This window comes from Podarcis tiliguerta (genome assembly GCF_965153285.1).
Source record: "Podarcis tiliguerta genome assembly, chromosome: 6".
NCBI lineage: Eukaryota > Metazoa > Chordata > Lepidosauria > Squamata > Lacertidae > Podarcis > Podarcis tiliguerta.
In genome coordinates this window covers 60116879-60133416 of record NC_139539.1, presented here as the reverse complement: position 1 = coordinate 60133416, position 16538 = coordinate 60116879, and the positions used below count along the sequence as shown (strand labels likewise).

At 41.5% G+C, this 16538-nt stretch overlaps 1 long non-coding RNA gene across 1 annotated transcript; it reads left to right on the top strand.

Annotated features, from left to right (window-relative positions):
- Positions 1 to 194: 194 nt before the first annotated feature.
- On the top strand, positions 195 to 14054 carry LOC310680996. The gene is made up of 2 exons (XR_014513056.1): positions 195 to 306; positions 12835 to 14054. It is a non-coding gene; the product is annotated as an uncharacterized lncRNA (long non-coding RNA).
- The last annotated feature ends 2484 nt before the right edge of the window (positions 14055 to 16538 follow it).

The window sequence follows — 16538 nt, the reverse complement described above, 5'->3', positions numbered from 1 at the left end:
AATCTGGCAGGTGGGATATACTGTACACTTCAATTAGCTGACATTCTTTAAAAAATTGCATTCCTATGGAAGATGCTAAAGGAGTATACATCTTTTAACCAAAAATAATACTGTACAGTGGTACCTCGGGTTAAGTACTAAATTCGTTCCAGATGTCCGTTCTTAACCTGAAACTGTTCAGAAGCGCCGTCGGAGCACGATTTCTGTTCTCATCCTGAAGCAAAGTTCTTAACCCGAGGTAATATTTCTGGGTTAGCGGAGTCTGTAACCTGAAGCGTATGTAACCTGAAGCGTATGTAACCCAAGGTACCACTGTAATAATGTTTGCTGATCACATGGCAGATTCAACAAACAAACACATACATACATACATACATACTACCGGCTTTTATTAAAATAAGTTATAAACTTCTAGAAATAGAAAAGCTGATGTAGTCTCATTTGTCTTTACAATGTCTGTGCTTTTTTACTGGCTCAGACACTTACCGGTAAACACACACAACTTTCCTTGTTTCACATACAGTTTCTAGAGATATTGAGCACATGCAGTACAAGAAAACATAGTTTTCTAGGTTCTAGATTATGTATGATCAAGAACCACATTTCCTATTATTCAAATTTCTCTGGACTTGGAATGATTTGGTCCCTAATGATAAATTAAGCTACTCTTGGGTTCTTTTTTGGCTGACTTGTACTCAAAGAACTGAGCACGAGTGTTCTACACATTAGAGTGTAATCTGAGGGCTACACACAAAAAATCTAAGACTAAGATTTCCTGCATTAATAGGGTGGAGGTAGCTCACCTCTGAATTGGGTACTCCTTCCTTTCAAACAGGCAATAAATGTTTTCTTAGAACTGGGTCCCACAACTGCAGAATCCCAAGCACAAGAACCAGCACTGTAAATATAAAATTATAAATACATAAGAATGGCAATATTGGTATTATTATCTTCCATTTTTCTTCTTCGAAAAAGCAAGAATTAATAAAAATGAAAACCCATGTTGCTCCCATCTAACTAGAAATGGAAAATAGGCACTACTCTATGAAACCTGTGGCAGATTAGAGCTAGAACAGAGCTAGCATGAGAGTTTTTAAAGGTCTGGAACGGATTAATCCATTTTGCATTACAGTGATACCTTGGGTTAAGAACCTAATTCATTCTGGAGGTCCGTTCTTAACCTGAAACTGTTCTTAACCTGAGCTGCCACTTTAGCTAATGGGGCCTCCTGCTGCCGCAGCGCCACTGCAACACAATTTCTGTTCTCATCCTGAAGCAAAGTTATTAACCCGAGGTACTATTTCCGGGTTAATGGGGTCTGTAACCTGAAGCGTCTGTAACCTGAAGCATCTGTAACCCGAGGTACCACTGTACTTTCTATGGGAAAGCGCACCTTGGTTTTGGAATGCTTTGGTTTTGGAACAGACTTCCAGAACGGATTAAGTTTGAGAACCCAGGTACCACTGTGTACAATTATATTAGCATCTGCAAATCTTTTGTGAGTATGTGTCCTCTTTTGGGGTGATGCGTTCCCTCTCCCTCTCTTTCTGGCAATGTGCAATTGGCCAACCTAGTCTGAGTTGCCACAGGCAAAGAAGAGAATGTACAAAACGGCATGAGTGACAGCAGTGCTGGCCTCCAGCATAAGGTTTGGCATGTACTTTAATAGGGCACTGATCTTACCCTAGCCTTACAAATAGCAACCTAATTCGTCTGAAAAGAAGGAAAAGCAATAGAGGCAGTTAAGAATTATTTATTTTTTTTAAAGGCTCTTAGTCTTATTAAACTAATTGCAACATGAATGCAGAGGAGGACATGAAGATGTGCACCCCCTCTGCTGGCCTCCTCTTGATATGCACATTAGCAACTTTAAAAAAAATAAAAATAAAGGATGCACAAAGATGCAAAGGCGAACAAAGGCTCTTTTTCAGTGTGCATGATGAGCAACGAATCAGGATGTGGTAATGAGACATCCTATTAAACTCAGATGGAATTTTGTCTTTTGAAAATAAAAGAGTACAATACTGGCATATAAATGTGGTTTTTCTCAAAGACAAAAGGTGGGTGGTGTAAGTACGAGTACAAAATGAAAGAGCCATTCATCTGTGACCCACAACAGTCTACCTACGATCAAGTAATTGAGTATCTCCACTCCATTTATGTCTTAATGGGGGTGGGGAAGGTACATCACAACCATCTGTTTAGGGCCATTGTGTGAAGATGCATTACAGGAGAAGATTGCACAAGGAAGCAAAGTTTACTGCCAAGACAATATGGGATTATTTGAGAATATGTCAATGCTCTAACGCGAAAAAGGATCTGCTCCAAAAACCAGCCAGAGATCAGCAGAGAGGAAACGTGGATATGTCTCAGACTATGAAATATCAGGCCACCCAGCATTTGAAACTCGAAATACTGTCCCAAGTGAATGTGATTTCTACACGCAGTCTTCTTTAGGCAGGCAAATTCATGTTAAAAGTAAACTCACAAGGTTCTATCCAGCTATGTCATACTCAGAGTGGACCCAAGGGAAATCAGTGAACTTAAGTGAGTCAAGTGAGAGAGAGGACCCCAAAACCCCACTTTTTTTAAGGGTGAGATCTTGGCCTGAAATCACACGAGAGCAAGGAGCCCAAAATGGCCGCCATGCTCTTGTGGGGGAAACCAGGATGTCCCAGTTGAGAGGTATGAAAATTATCCATATCTCAACCCTCCTTTGAAACTGGAAGATGTTAATCGTCCACTAGAGGATCATTCATGAGCAGATAAAAAGAGCATCCTGCAGAAAGGAAGGACAGAGCACTGATGTAGCCTCTCTCCTGAGATTATTTATTACATTTGTATCCCATCTTTCCTCCAAGGATCACAAGGTATACACTCCCCATGTTTAGTCTCACAAACCCAATAAAGAAGCATATTTAAGCAAGCAAGCAAGCAAGCATATATTTGAAAGCATTCAAATATGACTACTAGAACACAGAAAAACATTTTGAGAGTATACAAGCCATGACTAATGACTGATAAATTCCAGCCTCCCTGAGCCACTTCAGGTTCAGGTTGCCAGGGGTCTGCCATGCTGTGACTAAGGTAATTAAACCACAGAGCCTAGGACTTGCCAATCAGAAGGTCGGCGGTTCGAATCCCCGTAACAGGGTGAGCTCCCGTTGCTTGGTCCCTGCTCCTGCCAACCTAGCAGTTCGAAAGCACGTCAAAGTGCAAGGAGATAAATAGGTACCGCTCCGGCGGGAAGGTAAACGGCGTTTCCGTGCGCTGCTCTGGTTCGCCAGAAGCGGCTTAGTCATGCTGGCCACATGACCCGGAAGCTGTACACCGGCTCCCTCGGCCAATAAACCGAGATGAGCACCGCAACCCCAGAGTCAGTCATGACTGGACCTAATGGTCAAGGGGTCCCTTTACCTTTACTTTTACTAAAAAAACAAAAACAAAAATCCAACCCCAATGTTGTAAAGGCTTTTTGCAGTACAATATTCCCAGAGTTGTCTTCACTGTCCAGAAGATGCTTTTGCTTTTCACACACTAAAGCAAGCTTCCTCAACCTTGGCCCTCCAGATGTTTTGAGACTACAATTCCCATCATCCCTGACCACTGGTCCTGCTAGCTAGGGATCATGGGAGTTGTAGGCCCAAAACATCTGGAGGGCCGAGGTTGAGGAAGCCTGCACTAAAGCATCATTATCTCGTTTACTGCATTTTACCATGGAAGGAACTGAATTAATAATAATGATAATAATAGAAGAGAGAGGAATAAGGACTGTGCCTTAGCCCTCCACAAGTGAAAAAAGAGGTATAATTCTCTACTCAGCTATGTGCAAGGGTAAATAATATAGTGTGCTACTGAGGCTGTGAAGAGCCCAAGGAAAATCATATTGGGTGGAGTGGTTATATATTTATACCCAAATGGTTTAACTGCAGCAGAGCAAGTGTGGAGGGCCAATTATATCACCGGCCCTGAATGAAGTTGTGACAAAGGTGAAACAGTTCACTAGTAGAGCATGTGCCTTGCATGCAAATGGTTCCAAGTTCAATCCTTGGCATCTCCAGGTAGGTCTAGGAGAGACTCTCGTAACTAAAACACGCACAGAGAGATCTTGGATAGCTACAGTCAGTCAGTGTAGAAATACTGATCTAAAACGACCACTGATCTGATTTGATGTAAGGCAGCTTCCTATGTTCTATCCAGCAGACAGTGGGTGAATGATTACATTCATGCTGGGCCTTATCTGCAATGAGATTAGCCACATGCCCCCAACTCCTAGTTGCCAGGTTCCCCCTGTGTTTCTGAATTTCCCCTTCACAGAATTGGCCCTGTTAGATAATCTGTTGGGGCTGCTCCATTGGCTCCAGAGACTCGGCCACCCAGAACTCCAGAAGGAGAGAGGAGGGCCCACTAACACAAAAAAGAAATCCTTCTTTAATTAGTGCAGCCTGGGCTGTTGCTTCTGGCAAGTCCTGCCAATATGGCTGCCAACCAACCAGAAAAAAACAACAACAATTGGACTGGCTGGATTCTTTTGCTTTCCAGTCAGCTGGCAGAAAAGCAAAGGGTGGCTGTTTCCTCCCCTGTTTTGCCCCACTCTTCCTTATCCTTTCGTCCTTATTCTTAAAGCTCCATACCTAGTAGAATAAAGCTGGATTACACAGACACACACCTGGAAGAGTAAGGTATAGTGAACTCTATTGGACTTATTTCGGGGTAGATATGCACAGGTTTACACTGTAAGATTTTGTGCTGGCCACTGCCTCTGAATCCACTAGAAGCCACTCTTTATTTTATTGTAGAATAGCAACGGGGAATCTGCGGCCCTGCAGATGTAGGACTCCCAGCTCCTGCCAGTCACAGCCAGCATAGCCAATGGTCAGGGATGTATCTCTGGATACAAGGTGGCATTCAAATGCTTTTAATCAACACCTTGGGTGCAACTTGAGCCTGCCAAAACCTGCTCAGGCTACATTCCAGGTCTTTTCTTGGGCCAGCTCTTGATCTGTTCCAGGATCTGTCCAGGTACCAGTGGTGTTGTTGTTGCTGTTTTAATTAAAGCAAAATACAAGCATTGGCCATCCTACTTGCCAAGTAGGAAGGAAAATGAGGACCAAACTGTGTTTGGAATTATGGGAAGAAGAAGGAAGAACCCTCCTTTCTTTTTTAACCTTGGTGCAATCTAGGTCACCTCCAGACTCTCAGTATTCTGTGGGATGGATTCAAGCACATGCCAGAAATTTTGGCTTGCCCAATTAAAGTGGATTAAAGCTCTCTCTTGCCCTGATGTAACAAATCCACTTAAAAACAACACCAAGTAACTTTTTGAAATTGGGATACTGTCCCAATTTGGGGACTGGATGGAATGGTATGGTATGGAATGGATGATCGATCAATGGGAAGGTCTATAACTATGTAAGCAAATCAGGATGCATTCAGAATGAATATTCTGAACAAATGCTCAATAAAGACCAGACACTTGACTTGTGTCTTTTTAGGACCCATCCTGTTTTCTTTAATGACTGTGTTCTTTCTTATTTTGAGTTTTTTTAATTTTATAAATATTGTTTATTAGATTATTGTAACCTGTCCCGGGACCTTAAGGTGAAGGGTGGGTAAACAACAACAACAAGTCTATCATAAGGTTTGTGCAAGTGAATAAGGATGAATGCCTAATAAACAGGTTGTTTGGAGTCCCAATTTTTTATTCTTCTCTCAAGAACCTTCCCTTCCATGACAAAGAGTATGTGAGGTAGAAGCTAAAAGTAAGGCAAGAAGCTAGGAAGGCACAGGGCTGATTTCTCCTCAGATATAAAGCTGTGGCTATGGGAGAAGCAAGGTCCTCTTGGGGCGTTAAGACTGTGAACCCCTCCACTGTAGGCCCAGGTTGTATATCTGTGTGAATAAACCATATATCATAAAGACACCACTGTCTCTGCTGTGGTAATTGAACCCTGAGTAAGTGCCTGGAACCCCTAGAATCTCACACCACTCAGAGATTGCTCACACCACTCAGAGATTGTATGATTACACAAGTAAGCCATGACTCACAAGTTTCATGATGAGGATGGCAACTGAGGACATGTTAGGCTACATTACGCACATCTGCTTATTAAGAAACCATGGACAATATTCTCAGCCACATCCTTATGCTGTTCTCTGACCAAGGCATTAAACACTTCCAGTTTAACCAGGCAGGATGTAACAAGAGAGAGAGATTCATCAGCTATGATAGATTAAGATGGAATTAATTAGCTCTTTTTCAAAGTATATCTTCATCAATAGCAGTGCCACACATGTCAACCATGACTATATACGTGGGATGCAATGAGGGATGCCGAGAAGCTTATAGTTACCGTACTTTGCATTAAATCAGATGGCAGCTCTAAATGTGCCTTTACCTCATTCTCAGACCTGATACAGCCTCCTCTTTCTAGTCTACCTCAACACTTGTAGAGTGGGAAGGGACCAAAATGGAAGGGACATTAGTCCAACCCCCTGTAACGGACTATGTGCTATACAAATTCTCAGTCATAGTATAGTTATGAAATGTTGGAATTAATGGTCCTATGTGGGAATAAGGGTCCTCTCTGGATCATAAAGTGTATTCCTTCCCTTCAAAATGTGATAAACTGGTGCATGCTGCACCTGAGTGCCCTTCTGCTGAATGGGGGTCCTGTATGTCTGCCCCAAAGCCCTGCCCTCACAGCGCCACTGCTCCTCAGTGCCAGATATCCCTAGCCTCCGAGTAGTCTTCATGAATCTTCCTGCTACTGTGAGAAAGGAGAAAGGGGTTATAGGGGAACCTCGCTGACCTGCATGTCAGCTAGTGTCATAGTTTCCTGGGGCACATTTCCTCCCTCCCATAACCCTGCCTCCCTACTCATTTCCCTCATCTGTTAATCTGACCTCTTGGTGAGAAACAAATAGTAGTAGGATTTTAGCCAGCTACTCACTCTTCTCTTTCAGGCAACTCTTGCATTTTGAAGCACCAGTAAAAGCAATATAGGAACCAGAACACTAGCTGAAGATAGGATGTGATCCCATGATGCGACAGCATTACTGTTGTTGTTTTTTCACAATACAAAAAAGAGGAGGGACCACAAGAACGAGAGAAAACCGTGAAAACCATTCTGAAGTGGGGAGCATGATTCTGAAATCTATTTTGCTGAGCATGTGCAAGTAAGAGGTCTGGCGATTCTGCATCCTTGTACTTCAAGCTGTGGGAGGATGGGATTACATTTTGTGCACAGTCTTTAATAATTATCCAACATTAAATCTCATTTGAGTCAATTTCCAGTGCTACAAGGGCGCTTTAGGCACTTTGTGCTTTTAGGAGGATTTGTTTCTATTTAGCATCAATCATTTGCTGGTATCCATTATTTTCTATCTTTGCAAAAGTGGAAATGAGTTCCACATGGATGTTCATTGCGGAACTGATGCTGTGCATTCACCCAAGTTTTTCATTCTGTTCATCAGATGTCACCATTATCAAAATAGCAGCCTCCATCTTTCACTTCAACTACTAGAAAACCACAGTTTCTATCACTGTGGCTAGGGTGTAAATTCAGGTTTAGCTATTACTTTTTAAAAATCTTTTTGAACATTATGAGGATTTAAACAAACAAACAAACAACCTCATGCAATTCTATTTTTTTGGTTTTTAAATTATTGTAAATCCTCTTGGAGCCCTTAGGATAGGGTGGAGAAAGAACTAATAATAATAATAATAATAATGAGAGAGAGAGAGAGACTTGCAACATCCTGTATATTGTTATGGTTAAAATATGCAATGGATTTCACAATTTATTCTTAAAAACAATGGTAATAAATTCCTCAGCCCTGGCAAAACATTGTTTCTTAACACAGATGGTCTCAGTTACGGTCACATGAAAAGCAGAAAGGATAAGCTCAGTTGTATTTGTTTATGTCTGGGGTGGGGTTCTGTGGCCCTGAATTCAAATCTTGCATTGGCAGCTAAACAAAACATTACCCTTCAAAGAACATTTTGATCTGCTCTGTGGAACCAGATTTAATATCCATGATGCTTTATGGAGCTACTTTGTCCTGGAATATGAAAACATTATACAGAATGAGGGATGTCTGACAATATTATTCAGCACTATTTAGGATTACCCCTTGGGCCTAGCCTCACTCCCCCAATTTATAATAATCATTTAAAAGTGATGCACATTTTCTAGGGATGGATAAAAGCTGTGGCAAATAACCTTGTATGATTTATGCAGAGAAATTGAACTGTGTGCACCACAGTAGGATTATTCCCTTACCTTATCACAGTACTGATAATAGCTGTTAATATATGTTAGCCTGTGGAAAGCCATGGGAATGTAGTCATGGAAGAGAAATGTGAGGTGATGCAACTGCAGGACACTTTTTCAGAGTGGAAGTGATGTGATCATTTGCCAGAGCACTTGAGCTGAGCATGACATGCATGGGTATGGGACACCCCACTTTATCCTCATAATAAGAGCTCTGTGAGGTAGACTAGTCTCAAAGACTGGACCAAGTTCAGCCAGTGAACTTCATGGCCAGCCAGGTCTTCCCAGCCAAAGTCCAACATGCAAAGTCCTTTTTTGCCGGTTTACCATTTTATGACTGCCAGCTGACCAGAATAAATTGGATATTAGGCTAAATCAATACCAGATTGGAGAAGGTTGGACCACAAATTCCTTTGGCAAACCAGCAGGGATGTTGGAATTGTAGCCCAGAACATGAGATTGGGGATGACCACGATATATGCTGCACACAAATGTGCAATTTATATATTCATCTCCTACCCCCTCACATACACACACAAACACATGATCAATGCAGCCGCTTGCATTTTTTGAAAGGCTATGAACTCTCCCTGGAGGTGTTCATCCTGAAGATGCTCCTGCACTTCAAAATCTACCACTGCACCTCTGGCTAAACAGGTTTACATGCTTTACTGCCGCAATGGCTGAAAGGGAGGTGTACATCAGCCAGTACTTGGACTCACTTCATGACAATTAAAGTGTCCACAGCACATTTGGAGCTGTGTGTCTCCCTTCCACAGGGCACATGTAGAGTCAAGTGGCTCTGTCTGGACTGAGAGGTGAGCCCAGATAAGCTTTCCTTTAAAAAAAGTTGAGTTCAACCTCACATTTCCTAAGGATGGCTGGTAGTGCCCCCTTTCCATTTCCTGCTGCTGCTGCTGGCTGAAGGCTTGAGCTGTTTATCCTGCAGCCATTGGGACTGCTGCAGACAGCCTTTCTTCTTCTTGTGAAAACTTAATCATTTAATAATAACCCTGGCAGAGTTCAGCAGAGCTCTTCCTTTGCCAGCAGCTCTCTCCTCTTCCACACTCGTTTCCACCCTGCTGTGACACTTCAGACAAAGCAGCTGGCCTTTATTACTTGTTGAATCAAATGTCTGTAAGAAGTGGCACAGAAATGTCTCATTTGCTGGCTTCTCTCTCTCTCTCTTTCTCCTCGCCCTATTTTCCTTTAATAGTAGTTCTTATATAAAAAGTCACTTTAGATCATTGTGATGAAAGGTGCTATTAAGTGAAAATGAATCTGAATGGAAAGTATAATGAATGCAAACCTCAACCACCACCCCTCCAAAAAAACCTGGTCCTTTTTCACAGGAGCACATCAGCCAAGGAAGGAAGGAGTATCACTTCCAAGTCAGTCTGAAACCAGGAGCCCAGAGACACATAGTTTTTAAAGCAATGTGTCTGTTAAAACAAGACAGACAGATGCTAAGATGATAGCTGTGGAATTTAGGTGAAGGTTTCACCAGCAGCAAGAGAGTATGAGGTCCATTAGAAGTCAGTTATTGACTTATGACATGTACCTTGGTCAATGTGTGCCCTTTTTCATCATGCCTACCACGCAGTTAGGGTGGCCACTTATGTATCCCCATGAATTATTAAAAAAAGGCAGAAGAGGAAAACATTTGTATCAAATTTGCATATGCTGATTCATACGCAGCGCTGCAAATTCAGAAATAATGACAATAAATTGAAATAAATAAATTCCACAGATCTGGTGACCTGCGTGCTGCCCAAGTGTTAACTGTTAGTGGCCAACTTGAAGACCTCTGCTCTCCACTCTTAATGGCTCTTCATCTTTAAACTGGACTTTGACTGCACAGCCCTTTAAATATAGCACTCCTCCAAATAAAGGCCTGTCCACTGTATGGTAGGATATGTGGTCAGCCTAAATGTCATATTTTGCCCTGTTCACACAATCAAATATAGGGGTAGGCATTCTGTAATATACGGATTAAACAAAGGTGAAGGCGCTTAATCATTCCGACAGACAGCCAAAACTTTCTGCTCCTACAGACAGATCTTCAGGGGAGACACAGCATCTCTGCAATGTTGTTAAGCTTACAGAGCCCAATAATCCACGTCCTCTGTTCTCACAAAGATCCCCAGACTACATCTGCTGGGAGGTGAGAAGATTCCCAAACACACATTATCTGAGCCACTGCTTATAATATTCTGCAACACTTCTGTATCAAAAAGTCACTGTCTAACCATTAGTACCTACGGAAACTTATCACCTAAACTTTTCTAAACAAAAGGATTTGTCTGGAAACTTTGCCACAAGACAGGGAACATTTACTACACCATACAGGAGGAGGGAAAGGTGTTGAAAGCAAACAAACAGTCTGAGAGTGTTTCAAGTCAATTGAAGTCACATCAAATCAAGCCCAGTTTTCACTTTAGCGGCATGCATATTTTGAATGGGGAAGCCCACTCACTGCTTTCCCTCCAGACGCATCACCTTCAGGATGTGGGGAACTTGTTTCCTCTTGGTAGAAACTGGCTGTGCATAGCATTGACCGCTCAGAACTGATGACAACATCTCCAGCCCATTTTTCCCCTCAAGCCTTTTTTGGTTGATTCTGCTTTTTAAAGGGGGATGGAGGTACATTCAACTGAGAGAAGCACTTTCAAACCAGTAGGTGAACCCTGAGGAAAGACGAAACCTGCGACATGTCTATCTATCCCCCTCACAGGGAACGCAGCTCGAAATTGGACTTACCTCTGGAAGGAAACTCTGTTGTCAAGATACTGAGGGGTCTTGTATTAGGCCTTGTTTACAAACATTGGTTCTCTGAGGAATGCAGACTTCTGGGTAAAGAGGTGAGCGCAGGAGAGAGCAGTTTTTCTCTCAGCAAGTTGCTCTCACTCTCGTTAATTACACCTGTGTTACTTAGTCAGCACCAGGGCTTCAAGGCTAAAGAGGGCCAGTATGCTAATTGGGAAAAATTCCACAGCTGTGAAGTTACACTTACACCTGGAGTCACTCTCACCTCAGGAAAATTGCAGCCTAGGCATCTTCTGATTGGCTGGGAAGAGTCAGGCTAGTCACTAGGTGCAAGAGTGTAAGTTATCCATATGCCAGTGTGTGAGGCCTCGCTTTTTGTCTTTACCTCTTTGACTGGCAACTGCGTTCCATTTTAATGGGGTCATGAATTCAGTGGCAATGTATTAGGCAATATTAATAATAATAAATTATTATTTATACCCCACCCATCCAGCTGCATTGCCTCAGCCACTCTGGGCAGCTTCCAACAGAAATAATAATAATAATAATAATAATAATACATCAAACATTGATAGTAACAATCAGATCCTATATAAAAAGTCACAATAACTTTAAAATAAACAACTTACAACAAACAAATAAATATCCAATATTCTACTAGAATCCAACAGTAAACAGCAAATTTAAAAAACAGCAAATAATAATTGAACAGTTTACACTTATCAATTGCAATAAAGAACCACTAATCTATAATCAACAAACTAACAGCAAATCACAATGCACAAATTACAACAAATCGTACAAAACCATGCAAAAGGATGCACAACTTATCAGGCTAGCTCCTCCTTCATATGTTTTCAAGCATTCCCCCTCTTTTTCCCCTTAGTGCCTTCACAGTCTGCTTCTATTCTGTTTATCTTGCCCTGAATCTAGTTTTGATGAGTAGTGAGCCAGCTAAAGGTCAGAGCCCCCTTAGTGCCTGCTACATCGCCCTGCATGTGTGCACTTTCAAACACCCTCTGCATTCCTCAGCACTATCTGACCAAGGTACTTGGGTTTTCTTCAACAAACCTGCCATCATCATTAGTCACATCTTGTCAAGTTGTTATTAATCCTCACAGTATGCCTCTTCTCATCAGGTCATTATTACCATGTCAAAACAGAAACACTCTTATAAATGTAGAGTGGGGGAAGGAAGAGCAGAGTAGGAGGCTCTGCGTCTGTCAGATCTCGGAAGGGCTTTGCGGTAATCTTAAAAGAGGGTTACTCATATTGTTTCAATGAGCGCTGAGTCAAAATCTGTCCCCCAGTTTCTTGGAAGTTTTCTTCCTCTGTAAAAGAGCTTTCCATTTATCTGCCTCATCCTTGGGGCACTTTAGACTATTGGTTGATACGCGGATTTGAACTTTCCTTATGGTTTTAAGCAGTGCTGTTTTAATGGCATTTTATTGTACATTTTATTTATGGGTGCTTATTTTAATGTTTTGATGAAACTGTTTTATTGTGTATTTTAATTATGTGGGGCCAATACTTTCATAACTGGTTTTTATACTTGTAAGCCTCTTAGAACCATTTCGGCAAGTAAGCAGTATATACCTCTGGTTACGTACTTAATTCGTTCTGCAGGTCTGTTCTTAACCTGAAACTGTTCTTAACCTGAAGCACCACTTTAGCTAATGGGGCCTCCCGCTGCTGCTGCACGATTTCTGTTCTCATCCTGAAGCAAAGTTCTTAACCCGAGGTACTATTTCTGGGTTAGCGGAGTCTGTAACCTGAAGCGTATGTAACCAAGGTACTACTGTACATGGATTGGTTTGTTGAGAAGTCCCTAGTATGTGAGTTTGTTTTTGACATACGCTGTGCAAGGTGCAATCCTGAGCTGAAATAGAGGGAAGTTTTAGCACTGGCTATAGTGGGGGGTCAGGACTGCATTTAAAAGGGTGGGGAATGGAGCCACTAAGATTTAACACTAAATGCCTTTTTCTGTGAATTATGTTAACAAGACACATGCATTTCAATGTTATTGCAGTTCCCTGTTACAGCAGTACTGGGTCATTCCATATCAAGTGATCCAACTTTTTTACCTTATGTCATCCAATTGAGAGACGTCAAAACTAAAAACACCAATCTCTTCAGAACCTCATGGGTTTTAATATGCTATGTCACATGATGGACTTACTTTAAGTTACACATTTTTAAGTATTTAAGTACAAGTGATTACGGTAAAAAAATTAATATGAGTTTAAAAATTCAAAATTTTTTTATTGATTATTTAATATTTCTAAGAGCTACCTGCAATATTTCATCTTGGGATCTCAATGGGATCACATTTTAAAAAAAATATTTCATACATACATGTCTGCCTTATTGGGTGCTATTTAGGATAAATGTGTCTTCTTAGAGTAAAATATAACACAATAAACAAGATTTCAAACTATAATATCAGTTACTTCAGGCATTTCTTTAGAAAGTTATTGAATTAAAAAGTATCTGAAAAGCTAGCCAGGCTCTTTAAAAAAACATGTTCCAAAGCAGTGTAAATTGGATCACTTGAAATTGACCTGACTCAAATGTACGTCATTCAGTGATTTCATACAGTCCTGATCACTGTGGTACCTTCGTAGCTATGGGGCGGGGGGCTTGCCAGGATTTTTTGCCTCAGGTGAAGCCTCCTAGCCTATGTGTGTATGTACGCAAATGCACATGTGGGTGCCAGATTGGGTCTTTCACCTGGGTGAAATAAAGCCTGGTTTCACCCCTGGGTACCCTGTTTCTTTCCCTTGCAACTTCCAGAGTGTTTCTCCTATTATGTATATGCTTTTAAAAATATTTTATTTAATAAAGACATTAAATAACTTTTCAAATACCAAGTTTAGATGCCATAATCCTTCACAGGATTCAACACTTAACAATATTCTTTAGATGTATTTTTGTATTTTTTAAAAAAAAAACATTTTGAGACGGTCCTTCACTTGTAAATTCCATCATACTGAACAAAACATCCTTTCTCACAAAAAGATGCACTGTAATTGTGTTAAAATGATTAAAAAAAACTTTTATAATTAAGAGCAGGAAAACGATAACTGGCTTCAAATCAAGCAATTACAAATGGCTTATTTCCTAAGAGGAATAAAAAAACTGTGAATTTCACAGTGATATAGCGCCTTCTAGAGGACATTGAGCTGAAGAACACTACACTGCAATCCAGTTCTCACTGCAAAAGAAGATATAAGCCCATAAGTGATATCAGTGCATTTACACTGGTTTCCTTCATGAAGGGATTTCTTCATATTCTTTATCCATAAATAGTATTGCACCCAAGTACACACCAATTTTGTTTTTTTACATGATCATTTTATGGGGCTCTATTCTAAGGTATGGGTGTCTATTCTCCAAGTAATGGTGAAACTTAAAACCACCATTTCTTTTTAAGCATGAGAAGCAGAATTACGTATGCTTTAGTGTGCCGGGTTTAGGAGGCCAGGCTAAGCTGCCTGCTCCTATAAGTTCACATAGGAGGGAGGGAGGTTGCTCTATGGGTCACAGAAATGTGGTGGTTCAGCTTATGGTCTCCATTTCCTTTAATGTAGTAGCAGCACTGTCAGAGCCAGCTGCTGCAAAGCAGTGAATTTGCGGGCATTTCCCCATTCAAATAGTACCTGCCAATATAGCAGCCCTCCTTTTCACATACAAAACATTGCAGTCAAAACTCAACAGCGCACCAGTCAATATAACTGATCCAGTGTGAATCGCTTACGGTGTGATTCTGTGCAGATGCCTCTTTTTAGGAACAGGCTGTTAAAGTTACGGCATGAAACTTCATCGACTGGAGAGTATGAGAATGCTGAAATTGGCAAAATACCAGCATGCTTCACCACGTTTGTTCGTCCCCATGCTGAGGCCAGTCACAGTATCCAGGAGTGTCAGGTAAGCTCAACTGACTTACTCTTCTCACATTCACATTGCTGGGTTTCATTCGGCAGAGCTGCTACTTGCCTTGAGGTCTTTAAGCAGAGGCTTGACAACCATATGTCAGGAGTGCTCTGATGGTGTTTCCTGCTTGGCAGGGGGTTGGACTCGATGACCCTTGTGGTCTCTTCCAACTCTATGATTCTATGATTCTATGATTCTATGATTCTATGATTCTATGATTCTATAATCGGTTGGAGCACTTAAAAAAAAAAAAACCACACGCACAAAGAATATGCTCTAAATGGTCCCAGATGTGCATGTGGAGCCCTGCTCAGCTTGACACTTTGTTCCTCCCACGTCCAAATCCTGGCTGTGTCCCCTCTTTAAGCCTCACGATCCCAGAACTCATAAAAAAGGCCTGCAGTAAAATAGTGCCTATAAAAATGCACAGAACGGAAAAGCCTGGTTCTGCTCACAGAGTTAATGATCATTTGCTTAAAGCCTATTTCTGATTAAGAACTCCCGATGTCTCTAGTACTTTGAATTGAGAAATCTGTGATAATACTATCTTTTAAATTTGGAACTATCAGCCCTGTACTTCAAGGTAATTATCGCAGCACAAGATGCACTCAATAAACAGGCCTTGCATTGGACAAAGCACTTTGATGACCAGAGGCCCTAGCAAGCTGTTATTCTGAAAATATAATGTATTTATAGGGCTGTAGTTTCTGGTAATCCTGGCTGAGATCACAGCCCACCCAAATTAGGCACTGCGCAAGCACATGGTGAGAGACAGACTGTGTGTTGCCAAAGGATAGCTGCCCATAGGAAGGGAGCAGCACTGGAAAGCTTTCCACCACCCAAGTCACTGGGTGGGGATGTTATGACCATGTATGTCCAATCACGGCCATTCCTGCTGCGTACAGGAAAGACAAGGGTGGCCAGAACTGCCTGTGAATAACCTGACTTATTTCTCTCTCACTAGAAAGACGATGAGGAAGAAGTGGCTTATGCATATCCCTAGGAACCAGAGGCGAGAAGCGAAATTCAGTGGACCTCCTAGTGATCACTGAAGGATGCCTGTCACTCCCAAAGGCATGTTGCATCTTATAATAATAATAATAATAATAATAATAATAATAATAATAATACTCCACCCATCTGGTTGGGTTTCCCCAGGCACTCTGGGCAGCTTACAGCACATATAAAAACATAGTAAAACGTCAAACATTAAAAGCTTCCCCATCTTGTGATGCATGTCATCCTCTCACCCTTCTGTCTCCTTTCCAGTGCTCATCAAATCACCCTGGGATCTCAGACACTAGCCTTAAGGCACAAGCCACCTGGACATACCTGATCAAAATGAATGGGAGTGGCTAAGAGCAGTCTAGTGAGCTAGGCAGGCACACCAACTCACGCTTTAAGGACAGAAAAAGTTGCCTTGGCTGTCATATGATGGAGAAGTGGGAAAGGATACCAAGAGTCTGATATCATAGCTGGCTGATGGGTGGCAAATGCAAAGGTTGATATATATTCTGTGTTTGGGGTTTGTGTGGCTGGTAAATGCTGTACCCAAATGTGTTA